This window comes from Ictidomys tridecemlineatus, chromosome 11, assembly GCF_052094955.1.
Source record: "Ictidomys tridecemlineatus isolate mIctTri1 chromosome 11, mIctTri1.hap1, whole genome shotgun sequence".
Classification (NCBI taxonomy): Eukaryota; Metazoa; Chordata; class Mammalia; order Rodentia; family Sciuridae; genus Ictidomys; species Ictidomys tridecemlineatus.
In genome coordinates, this window is record NC_135487.1 from 19,212,219 (window position 1) to 19,225,282 (window position 13,064).

At 36.1% G+C, this 13,064-nt stretch overlaps 1 protein-coding gene across 4 annotated transcripts in view; it reads right to left on the bottom strand.

The window, feature by feature from the left end:
* Eya3 (EYA transcriptional coactivator and phosphatase 3) overlaps positions 1 to 12,790 on the bottom strand; it is a 103,087-nt gene extending 90,297 nt beyond the window's left edge. Inside the window, exon 1 of one of the 4 annotated variants that reach the window (XM_013364545.4) lies at positions 12,642 to 12,790. The gene's annotated coding sequence lies outside the window, so the exon portion shown is untranslated. The remainder of the gene's footprint in view (positions 1 to 12,641) is intronic. The other 3 variants (XM_021734676.3, XM_005317678.5, XM_078025709.1) reach the window with 3 other exon arrangements.
* Between the last annotated feature and the right edge of the window lie 274 nt (positions 12,791 to 13,064).

The following is a 13,064-nucleotide window of genomic DNA, read 5'->3' on the forward strand; positions in this document are numbered from 1 at the left end:
AAGGGGCTAAAGTTATAGCTCAATGGTAGAGCGCTTGCTTTGCATGCATGAGGCACTGGGTTCAATCCTCGGCACCACATAAAAATAAATTTAAAAAAATAAAAATATTGTGCCTACCTACATCTAAAAAATATTTTTAAAAAATATTGAGAAGGAACTGGTTAATCTTAATTTTCTGTTACAAAGTGATCTTAGTAATAGCTCAACAGTTCTTCTACTACATTCCTTCCAGCACTCCTCAGACTTCCCTTCAGTTTTTAGTCATTTGTCAGTCACAGAACATTAGAACTCCTCTAATGTTTAAAGATCCAGACTCCACAGAACTCAAAAACTTGAGAACTTATTTGGAGATTCTAGCAGGGGAGCACAGCTACTCATAACCCCCACAACCAAAGAATGGTTTGAAAGGAAGGCACATGGAGAGGTGACAGAGGAAGGGAACACCCTCCTAGCCAGCCACATTAGCCAAATCAACCCTGGTGATCAATGGGGTGATAGATGTTGCAGCCAGATTACCCTCACATGCCAGACTCCACAGAACTCAGAAACTTTGTATCTTCATCCTTTAATCTGTGAACATTTTTAATAGGATCACATTATTTTTTATGTGGGTGTTGTAGCCTGACACATGAGATATACTCCAACATAAATATCTTAGAAATGTGTTGCTTCCAATTATACAGAAAAAAGTACCACATTTCATCTATTTTCTCACATTCTATATATCTATTTATCTTACCTACATGTCAATCCTATTTGAAATTGAAGAACATCTGAATATTTACTATGTACTATACTAATGGTAAAACTAAGTCTTTTGAAATTATATAATTTTTAGCTGTCAAAAGAACCACAAATCTAGGTTCAGTTCTCTTACTAATGTTATACTTCTCTAAACTTATTTATTTCTTTGAAAAACCTATACAACAAAAAAGCTATCATTCATAGTTTCAGTACTATCAACTCATTATTTTACCTTTTTCAACAAAATTCATCTAGGTAAGAAGCAGATTTGGCAAGCATAAGGAATTTTTAGAGCATAAACTCTGGGAGTGAGCTGGGATTTTGGCTCAGTGGTAGAGTGCTCACTTCGCATATGCGGGACCCTGGATTCGATCCTCAGCACCACATTAAATAAATAAATAAGTGAAATGAAGATAATGTGTCCAACGACAACTAAAAAATAAATATTAAAAAAAAAAAAACCCTCTGGGCGCCAGATCACTTAGGTCCATACTAGCTCTGCTATTAATGAATGGTATAGGATCTTCTTCTTCTTTTTAATCTAATGTGTTTTTTGAAACATTACCTTCATTTTATTTATTTTTTACTTTGTATGTGTTGCTGAGGATTGAACCTAGTGCCTCACACATGCTAGGCAAGCACTCTACCACTGAGCTACAATCCCATCCCTGGTATAAGATCTTAAGACTAGTTATTCACATTTCTTAGGCCTCACTTACTTCATTGGTAAAATGTGAATAGTAATAGTGCCTTTCTCATAACTTGTTATAAAGACTGCATAAGTTAATATCTATAAAACTCTTAAAGTAGTGCAAGACACATAATAAGCATGATGTGTGTTTTGGTTTAGATATTAGGTATCCCCCAAAAGCTCAAATATAAGACAATACAAAAAGTTTAGAGGTGAAATGATTGGGTTATGAGAGTCTTAACCTAATTGGTGTATTAATACCCTGATAAGGATTAACTGGGTGATAACTATAGGCAGGTAGTGTGAAGCTGGAGGAGGTGGGTCCCTGGAGGTGTGCCTTTGGGGTATATATTTTGTCCTTATTGAGCAGAGTTTTGTCTTTGCTTCATGGTAACCACGTCCTGAGCCACTTTCCTCTTCCACACTCTTCTGCGGTGATGTTCTGCTTCACCTTGGGCCCAAAGCAGTGGAGGTGGCCATTTACAAACTGAGACCCCTGAAATGGAGAGCACTAAATAAACTTTTTCTCCACTAAAATTGTTCTTGCTAGGTCTATTGGTCACAGCTACAGAAAAACATAGGCTAAACAGAAAAGAAATCTGGTCTTCAGTGAAAATCAATCCACTAACTAGTTCCTATCAGATTTTTTCCAAATGACAAAATATTAGAACTATCAAGGATAAGGTCCAAATAATAAGAGATTCCTATGAGAAAATAAATAAATTGGGCCTGTACGCCTGATAACTTTTGTCACTTGGCTTTGATTCCAAAACTCAACATAAGAACTTTCCAACCAGGTCCTAAAGAAAATATGTTTTCAAACTCCTGGGCTTATCATTAAATGTCAATCACATCCTGTTATTCAGCAAATACACAGAACTCATCACAATCACAGTCTCAGGAGATCCATCTGTGAGTCAATAATATTAATAGCTAACATTTATAGAATGCTTTTTTAATGGGCCAGGCACTGTTCTAAGTACTTCTCACATAACACTATTTTAATCCTTTCAAAATATCTGTAAGATAGATACTATTTAGTATCATCACCATTTTACAGATGAGAAAACTGAGGTAGAAAGATTAATTTGCCCAAGGTTATACATATTTAGTAAAGTAAGTGACCAACCTGGGATTCAAGCTCAGGCAGGGTAGCTTCAAAGCCTCAACATTCAAACCATAACTTGCCTCATAATGGAACAGCACAGACAACATTATTGATTTTAAAAGCCAAATGAGCTGAAAATGTGTGATATGCCATGAGTCACCAACAGCCAGGTAATGAGAAAATACTGAAAAGAAGGCAAGTTTTCTTTATTCATTCTCTTCTCTCTGATCTCCCGAGTATGAGTTAATACAAGTAAAGTGTTTTAAATAGTGCCTGGCACATAGTAAGCACTCATTAAGTGTTAAGAGGTGGTACTGGTAAAAATAGTGGAGTATGCCTACTGACCCTGTCTCACTCTAATGGCTAGGACAGACTAGGATAGCTATTGCTATCTCTTTGTCCCTCTGATTTCAAGAAATGAACTGAGACAATAAATAAATGCAGTCTATCATCACAAACCTCAATAATGTTACTTTAGCCTGACCACAAACACAAACTGTTTCACTCCTCATTCCTCTTTTCTTGGTTTACAAAACCTTTGGTGGAGCCAGGAGAAAAGTAGAATAAAGCAGCTTTATAACTGCTTGACTAGATGCCAAAAACAGAAGCAAGATTTGTGAAAAGCAACTGAATGGGCCTAAACATTGACTGTTAGATGGAAACTAGCAAAGGATTCTAATGACAGAAGCTTGGTATAAGACTGAATATTTTCAAACTCATAATTTTAGATTACCAGTTTTTATGTGCCTAGATCTGGTAAAGTGATGACAGGAACAGTATCAGGATAATAACACCTCTTTCTCTCAATTGTTTACAATTTTTTAGGCTAAAAGCTTTACGGACAACTTAGTGAGTCCCTAAGCAACTCAGTGAAACCCTGTCTCAAAGTAAAAGATTTTTAAAAAGGGGGCGGGGTGGGCGCGCACCTGGGGTTGTGGCTCAGTGATTAAGCACCCCTAGGCTCATTCCCCAGTACAAAAAAAAAAAAAAAATAAAACCTTTACAGAATCAGAATCAAAGTACATTTCAGGAAAGAAAACAAGCAAACAAACAACACAAACTAGCAAATCAAGCATTTCAATTCCCAAAAGACAATGTTGGGAAAAAAAACTAGCAGTCACTAGAAATTATTAAATTATCATAGCAACTTAGTGAATGAAGACCAGCAGTTGGTTTTAAATGAAATACAATATGACAAAATACAATAAAAAATATTAGGAACTTGAGGTATACCTCAGTAGTAGAGCGCTTGTCTAGGGTGCATAAGCCTGAGTTTTGATCCCTAGTACTCAAAACAAACAAAAATACATATATACATATTATAATGTACCATCAGTAGTAAAAATAAATATGGTTTCACAAAACTTGTTTCAATTTTAAATACTAATATGTACATATGTGAGTATGAATACTAACAATGTAAAATGCATCTTATAGTAAGCCATGTTCAAAAAAACTTTAAGTCACTTTACCAAAAACAAAAAACTGACCTGTCAAAAAAAAAAAGTAGGAAAATACCACTTCAAACTAAACACAAAGGTTTGGTGATTCTATAAATTATAGTTTTATTTGAAGAAAGCCTCTGAAAGAGAACAAAAGGGAAAACATCTGTGTATGAATCAATAGTTCAAGATTTAGTCCTAAACACAAAAAAATTTCACTTAATGTAAGTTCCTACACTAAAAATATACTAACAGGAGGGCAGGGGTATAGCTCAGTGGTAGAGAACTTGCCTAACTTGTATGAGGCCCTGGGTTTGATCAAATACACACACACACACACACACACACACACACACACACACACACACACACCCCTAAAAGGCGATATGGAAATGAGATAAAGCAAATACTTTCAATTCATCTATTTAATGGCCACCAAATATGAGACATGGCTATTCTCTGCCAAGCTCTAGTTCTCACTCCCAAGAACACTTAATCTGTCAGTATTATCTCATCACTGCTACCTAACATATAGCCAAGGAAGACCAAGAAAAAGCAGATTTGAAATTTTCTGCTTTACATTATCACAAATGTTCCCTAAATTTGACATCTTTAAATGTAAAAAAGAAAAATTCAGTAAGGTACCAACACAATGATTACTAGGGTGTTTTATAATACAAGACATTTATATGTACTATTTCTTTTTTTATACCTTTATTTTATTCATTTATTTTTATGTGGTGCTGAGGATGGAACCCAGGGTCTCACACATACGAGGTGAGTACACTACTGCTGAGCCACAAGCCCAGCCCCTTATGTTCTTTCTTATCCTAAATTGTTCTCTAAAGTCTGACATATTCCAAGACAAAAATTCGTACACACGTATTTTTAGATCATGCTGTCGGCAAAGTCAGATTATCAAATTTATATCATCAATCTAGTCAGAAAACATTAATATCACTGTGTTAAATATCACTCTTATTTTGAAAGGGGGAGGAAAGTAACAGATGAAGCTGACCTAAATCTTCTTTAAGTAGTATGGAAACTAAAGCATAAAGTATAATCCACCTAAGAGCTAATCATTCTAAAAGTACTGACCACAACAACCAACCACTTTTCCTAAACTCAGTAATTGCTACATTATTAAATTTCAGATGAAAGAAATCTATTAAGAATTTAAAAGACAAAATATCATCAAACCCTCTTATAAAAAAGAAAATTTATTTGAGCAAAAAGTTGAATGTTTAGGCAAAGGTAAAGGACATCTAAATCCCAACAAGTAAGTCACCACAGTAAAGCTTACTTTTTTCACTTTTCATAATAAAAGCCAAGGAGGAAAAAGTCAAGACAAAGGGGCTACTATTAAAAAAAATGTGCATTTAATTAATATCTGAATTAATAAGAGAAGTTAACAAATAAGAATTAAAATAAGTAGTATTTCTAATCAAGTGTTACTTCTTACTAGAATTATAATTTTTCTGTTAACCAGATTCCATGATTCTCAACTCTTCAAAATATTCCGAAAAATAATGTATTATTATCTGAGTACAAGACTAATATAAAATCATCTTCCGAAAAATAATGTATTATTATCTGAGTACAAGACTAATATAAAATCATCTTCTTCCCCCAGATAGCAATTGAAATGTTTTCATTTGAAATAATAAAGGCACAAAACAATAATACAATATTATTAAGCTCTAAATGGAGGTTATTTGCATTTTTTAGTTTAATGAGGACCTGGTTTTGGAAAAGTTTGGTTTTCTTTTCTTTTTAAAAATTTACTTATTTATTCTAATTAGGTATATATGACAGCAGAATGCATTTGGATTCATTGTACACAATTGCAAAAGTTTTCTTTTTCCTAAAGTAAAAATAAAAACACTATTACACTAATCAAATATATTACTACATATTACTGTATTTAGGACATGGTAGTCCAAAAAGATGGTGTGATTAAATTTTGCACAAATTTTCAAACCTGGAAATGAGACCAAAGGTAAGTCAGAAATTTCAGTTTCAGCCTTCTGTTATCATACTCAAAAGTTGTTAAATTCATTTGAGAGAACGTTAAAAGACTTTAGCATTTAAAGACTACTATATATTTAATATTCTGCAGATCAAAGACAGTAAAAACAAATATATGTGTACACACACACACACACACACACACACACACGCACATGTATGAAAACTTTAAGGGAGCATTTTATTAAAAACACTGCCTTTTCACTGTATAAGGTCCCAACAACTCAGGAGGCTGAGGCAGGAGGATTGCCAGTCTCAGCAATTTAGCGAGGTCCTAATAAGCAAGTTAGTGAGACCTGACTGAAAATAAAAAATAAAAAGGGCTGGGATGTGGTTCTGTGGTTGTGAAATACCCCTGGATTCAATCTCCAGAAGCAAAAACAAAAACAAAAGAACACTACCATTTCTCCAAGAAACTCCAAAGTAATTTCCATAAGACAACAATATTAAGAGGGGGAGGGATTTGATCAGTTTGCTTTCTAATATATGTTTTTTGAAATCAGAAAAATACATGTAGTAAAGGTTTACCATTTGTCTTAAGTCACCACTAATAAAAAGATGACGTAAAACCTTCCTCTAAGGTTCCCAACCAAAAGGAATATTATTTTGTGTTTCAGAGAAATTTGATTTTCTTTAAACCTTAACCTATAAAGAAGTAACTGAAGTAGTAAACCTTGTACAAAAAAATATCAGAAAGACTAAATTCAAATTCAAATCTAAATTGTTATTTTGGGGCAAGTTATATAACCTCTGTGTCTTAGTTTCTTCATATGTAAATTGAGGATAATAAAAATAGTACTTACTTCATAGGAGTAAGAATTAAAAGAGTTAATACATAGGGCTGGGGAGGAGTGCCTGCCTAGCTCAAATGGGCAATGCCAGTTGATCCCAATAACTAACACACACACACATACACACACACACACACACACACACACACACACACACACACAGTTAAAATAGGTAAACCAAAAATAGTTTCTTTTACTTTTTTACCACTCTGGATTTTTACAGTTCAGTTGTAAAAAAGTTTCCCAAATGAAAATTATTTAATTGTATCTATAAGGAAAGAACATGATTTTATACTTAGCTATGATGAAGATTCACACAAAAACCTTAAAACCCACAAATGATGAGAAATCACTGCTTTCAAAGCAACAGAAAATTATAATATCTAACTTAAAAATTACATGCCAACATCACTATAAAGAAGTGATACTTTTTCTCTGGTCCTCAGTGCTTAAATATATATTTAGGATTATGTTTTCTTTTTAGGCACCAGGAGCAAAAAAGAAAAAAAAACACTGAGCAATATTATCCCCAGCCCTTTTTACAAAAAAAAAAAAAAAAAAAATTTTTAGTTGTTGATAGACCTTTATTTTATTTATTTATATGTGGTGCTGAGAACTGAACCCAGTGCCTCAAACATGCCAGGCAAGTGCTCTACCGCTGAGCCTCATCCCCAGCCCTCTCCAGCCCTTTTTATTTTTTGAGACAGGGTCTTGCTAAGTTGCCTAGGTCTTAAATTGCTGAGGCTGGCCTTGAACCTGTGATCCTCCTGCCTTAATCTCCCGAGTTGCTGGGATTACAGGTATGTGCCACTGCATCCGGCTAGGATTTTACTTTAATTGTAATTAAGTATTATGTTCTTATATTTAATTCTGAAATGAACAATACAAACAAATTAAGAATTTAAATGCAAGGTGGGTGTGGTAGCAAACTCTGTAGTTCCTCCTACTTAGAAGTCTGAGGTGGGAGGATCATTTCAGTTCAAGAGTTCAGGACTAGTCTGGGCAACATTGTGAGATTCTATCTCAATTAAAAAAATAATGATTCAAATATAATTGTCAGTCCTATAGAATGTCATCTAGTTCATACGAACCTAGCCTAAATATGTATACTGTAATTGACAATATACAAATTATATTTTACTGAAAAAAAAATGTATTGCAGGGCTGGGTTGTAGCTCAGGGGTAGAGTGCTTGCCTAACACGCGTGAAGCACTGGGTTTGATCCTTAGCACCAAATAAAAATAAATAAATAAAATACTCTGTCCATCGACATCTAAAAAACATTTTAAAAAATGTATTGCAGGGCTGGGGTTGTGCCTCAGTGGTGGAGCACTTGCCTCGTACAGGTAAGGCACTGGGTTCAATCCTCAGCACTATAAATAAATAAATAAATAAATAAATAAATAAATAAATAAATAAGTTGTGTTCATCATTAAAAAAATAAATAATAATAATAATAAGTATTGCAAAGATACAATAGTTATTGATAATTATTTTCTAGGGAGGAAAAAAAATCCTAGACCTAGCTGGTACAAACATTAATAACCAAGCTTAAAAGTGCATCCAACACTACCTGTAGTAAGATCTTTTTTTTTTTTTTTTTTTTTTTTTGGTACTGAGGACTGAACTCAAGGACCACTGAGCCACATCCCCAGCCCTATTTTGTATTTTATTTAGAGACAGGGTCTCACTGAGTTGCTTAGTACCTTGCTTTTGCTGAGGCTGGCTTTGAACTTGCAATCCTCCTGTCTCAGCCTCCAGAGCCGCTGGAATCACAGGTGTGCACTCGGGTTGTAGTAAGATCTTTAAGATTTTAAATGCTGACTGCCTTGGACTGATCTGTTAACTTATTCACAATAAGTCAGTATTACTTAAACTATACATTTCCTTTTCTGATTCAAAATGTTTTTGCCTAGTCAAAAGGGGAAAACAGTAAAGACAAATGAAGTCCTGTTTTATGGTTTTTTTTTAATTTACCATGAATAACAGAAAATATCTTAATTAATTCTACTTTTAATAGGTAGCTATCTTAAGACTTAGTTGATGGGACTTAAAAAAATCAAGATGATGATATGTTCCATTATTTATTGTTTTCTGACAGCAAAGCATACCTATCAATAGAATAATTTGAGCCATACATACTATATAGGAGCATGCACTTGTATTTTAATCAGAAGATAAAGTCCACTTATTTTATTTTCTACTTTACTATAAATATAACAATTCAACTCTTTGGTATAAACCAATTAGATGACATATCGCAAGAAGAAACTGTTCCTAATATTTTAAAATATATATATTTCTATTTGAGCTCTTCTTCCATTTAAATCATGCATGAGCTAAAATATCCTCTAGTTATATGTAGTACACAAAAATCTTTCAAAAGAGGATGAAGTCATGAAGCAGCTTAGGCAGATCACAAAAACCACAATACAGCAAGGTACAAATAAATGGTAAGGACATGTTGGAGGTATATTTTGTTTTTTAAATATTTAAAGCTGTATCTTCCTTAAAACATATCATAGGAGGGCAGCAGAATAGAATAGACAATATGATTGATGTATGTACATTCCATGTATGTATTATATGTCAAAATACATTCTGCTGTCATGTATGACTAAAAATAAATAAATAAATAAAAATTAAAAACAAAAAACACATCATAGGATCCAAGGACAAAAATTAAAAGATGTAAGATAAGTACAGTACTAAAAAGATGGTAAAAAATTAACCAAAAAATTATCAACTCAAAATAAACAACTAATATGCAGAAATTATTTTTTTAGTTGTCAATGGACTTTTATTTATTTATATGCGGTGCTGAGAATCAAACCCAGTTCTCACACATGCTAGGCAAGCGCTTTACCACTGAGTCACAGTGCCAGCCCCAAAAATGTGTTTTAAATTGAGCTCCTGAATTTATAAACTAAGACTTTACCAAAGTAAGTTAGAAATGTCTATAGAAAACTAACAGTGAGCCCGGCACAGTGGCATACACCTATAATTCCAGCCACTCCTAGAGCAGAGGCGAGCCTGGAGTACCTAATGAGTGAGACCCAGTCTCAAAAAGAGCTGGGAATGTAGCTCAGTGAGAGTGCAGGGTTGGGGGGTGACACAGGTACTAAGCTGTCTCCAGTGATTTGGAAGGGGCTGGTAGTTAGGTAAGAGGGGCAGGCTTCTCAATAAACAGTCTAGTGTTCTAGACTAAGACCAGCAGCACAAAAACTGCTACAGTGAGAATGTTAGAATGCTCACTTTACTTGGTGGGCTCTATGCAGAATTTATATCATAACAGGCCAAAGTCATTTCAGAAGACAAAAGAGAAAGAGAATCCTAAAACTTTTCTATTTCTACTACTGCACAAAACAGTTTCCTTCCCTAGTCCCTCTTTAAAGGCAAAATGATTTTGGCACAGATTAAAAATCTGTGTCATAGATTTCTGATCCTAATAGCTTCATTCCTATGACATAAACATTTGAAATGACCAATTAAATAATATACTGTGTTCTCCATCTTACAGCTTCTGATATAACTAAAATTCATTACTCTAGTGAGTGTATATACAGGACTTCTTTACTTAAAAACAAACAAAAAATCTTGGGCCTGCAAAGTGGCACACACCTGGAATCCCAGAGACTTAGAAGGCATCCAAAATTTGAAAATGGCATCAGCAACTTAGTGAGACCCTGTCTCAAAAATAAAATTTAAACGGCTGGGGGTATAGTTCAGTGGTATAGGACCCCTGGGTTCAATCCCCAGTACTGGGGTTGAAGGTTCCTTGGGAAAAAAATATCAATTCTTTTAAGCCCCGATTTCCTTATGGGTAAAATGAAGGGGTATGCTTGAACTCTGTGGTTTCCTGAAACTGTAAACTAGAGAAATCTATACAGGTTTAAACTTAGTCATGCTCAAGAAATACAAAGTTCCGAAATGAGAATGGATGAAAGATGGTCTGGCATCAACACAAATATGGGGATATTTACAGAGTTGCCATGGCTTTGGGGAACAATATTCGCAAACCTACAGGTAAGGAAGCAAATGGAGTTAGCCATACTCATTAGGGTTAGGTTTTTAAGGATAGGAAATGATGGCCAGTTAAAAAAAAAAAAAAAAAAAAAAAAAAAAAAAAGCTAGTTTCCAGTGCAGATGCTGGGGAGGACGTACAAATTTCTAATGGGCTTCTCTCAGCAGTTACATTTTGATAGCCAACCAAAAGGGTTCTTCTTTGTGGCATCTAGCCTAAGGAGGCCAAGTTCCAAAGTCCTTTGCTAAAAATAAGCAAAGGTAAAGCCCAATTTTGGAATAAATTAAGGTCTATTCTGCACACTCATATGTATATGTATCATGTAATAAGGGAGAACTCCGCCAACAGGAAAGCAGATACTAATGTTGTATTTGTTCCGTTCACATTTAAATACTAAATTTTAGAGTGTAATTTATATGATTACAGAAACTGATCACACACAAATGAAAACCTTTGCAATCAAATGCTAGACATACATCATATACGCAACAAAAATAAAGATTATCCAACTCCTGTACCTCAAAATATACCTTAGACAACAAAATTTGAGAAATAGGATACCAGCCATCATTAAATCCAGTTCTTTCATGTTATAGATAATTTAAAACCTCCAAAGAAATTTAAGATAGATGACATGCCTCAAAATGAAAAGATATTTTTAAGACTAAGGTGATAGTGATAAAGAAAAAACACGTTAGAACATTTTAATATGAAAATTATTGTAATATGTGACTTAAGAAGAAGAAAAACAGAAAACACATTAATATGATAAAAATGAAAAAAATGTATAAGAAGCAAAGATAAGGATACATATCTGCATACTGCATTCAAGAAAAAATTACTTTGAAATTACCATAGTGAACTCTTTCGTCGTGGCAATCACAAAAACACACAAAAATTTTTGACAATAAATCTATAAGTTTGAGGCTAACAATCTCCCACAAACTCCATCTTCTGTCATAGCACTGTCTGCAAAATAAAGCTCATGCAGTACAAGAACTGACCGTCCCAGAACATCCGCATTTTTGCCACGGCTGTGCACATCCACTCTCCTGGGATAGCGAACACAAAACTGACAGAACTTCCTCATGACTTGTCAATTAACAAGATCACACAAGCCCAACCGCCAGCATTACCGTGTGCCTGCCACCTGTTAGCTGCTCTTGAGAGAGCCCCAAAACCGAGCTCCAGCAAAGCACTGGGAACGCCTTTGTTGTTCTCTTAACTACGGAAGCTACCAGAGTTCAGTCTAACCCCGCGCCTGAAAGCAAAACTTCCCCCAGGCTGGGCAAGTCTTCCAAGGTTGGGGCTTTGACAAAGCCCTCCTGTAGCTACAGCGAAGCACAAATGTCATCTGCTAGTCCCAGAAGGGGGTAAGGGTCAAAGGTGAGGAAAGTTTGGGGACGGATATCTAGGATCCTAATAAAAGCTCAGTTTCGCGGGGGAGGAGGGTGAGCACAACGAGGAGGTGGGCCGTCCCCTGGGTGAAAGAACTGTGAAATCCCGGCTCAGGGGTCGGGGAAGAAAGGTGCTAAAACGAGACTAGAAGGAAAACGGAGAGACAGTGGATCAGGCGAAAGACAAGAAACCGAGTTTAAAAGGGATGGTTATGCTGAGGAAAGAAAGGCTAAACTGAGGTGAAAGAGGCGAGGCCAGCGTGAAGGAAAGGGCCGAGATGAGGGAAGCACAGCAGAGACAAGGAACAGGCGGAGAGACCCCCATCCACAAGGTCCAAGGCAGAACTCTTGACCCGTCTTCCTACAGGATGTATTCGACTGGCTGCGCACAGACCCTGTCGGCAGCGGAGACTCACCCAAAGGCTGCAGAAGCCCCACAGCAAGACATGGGGACCGGTCCAGACCCACGGTAGAACCAGCACAGTGGAGGAAACCGCGGCGTTAGAGTAACCCGGATGCGCATCCTTAGGAACCGGAAATAAGCGACCAGGGTCACCTCGCAATCCACACCCCGTTAGGACCAGAAGCCCCTGGGCGCGTGTGTTGGGCCTCTGGGGGCGGGGAAATGCTTAGACCCTGCCCACTCCGCGACCCTGGCGAGCCCCGCCCCTGGTCACGCCCAGCTCGGCGCCCTCGAGTCGAGTAGCGAAGGCTGAGCTGATCCTAGCTGCGCTGCTAAGCCACAGTAGACCAGTTAAGGAGTACCACAGCCCTCTTTTTCAAGGAGGTCTTTTTAAAATGCGCGTCATCCCTGCCTCCCTAAAGGGAACGTGAGGAGA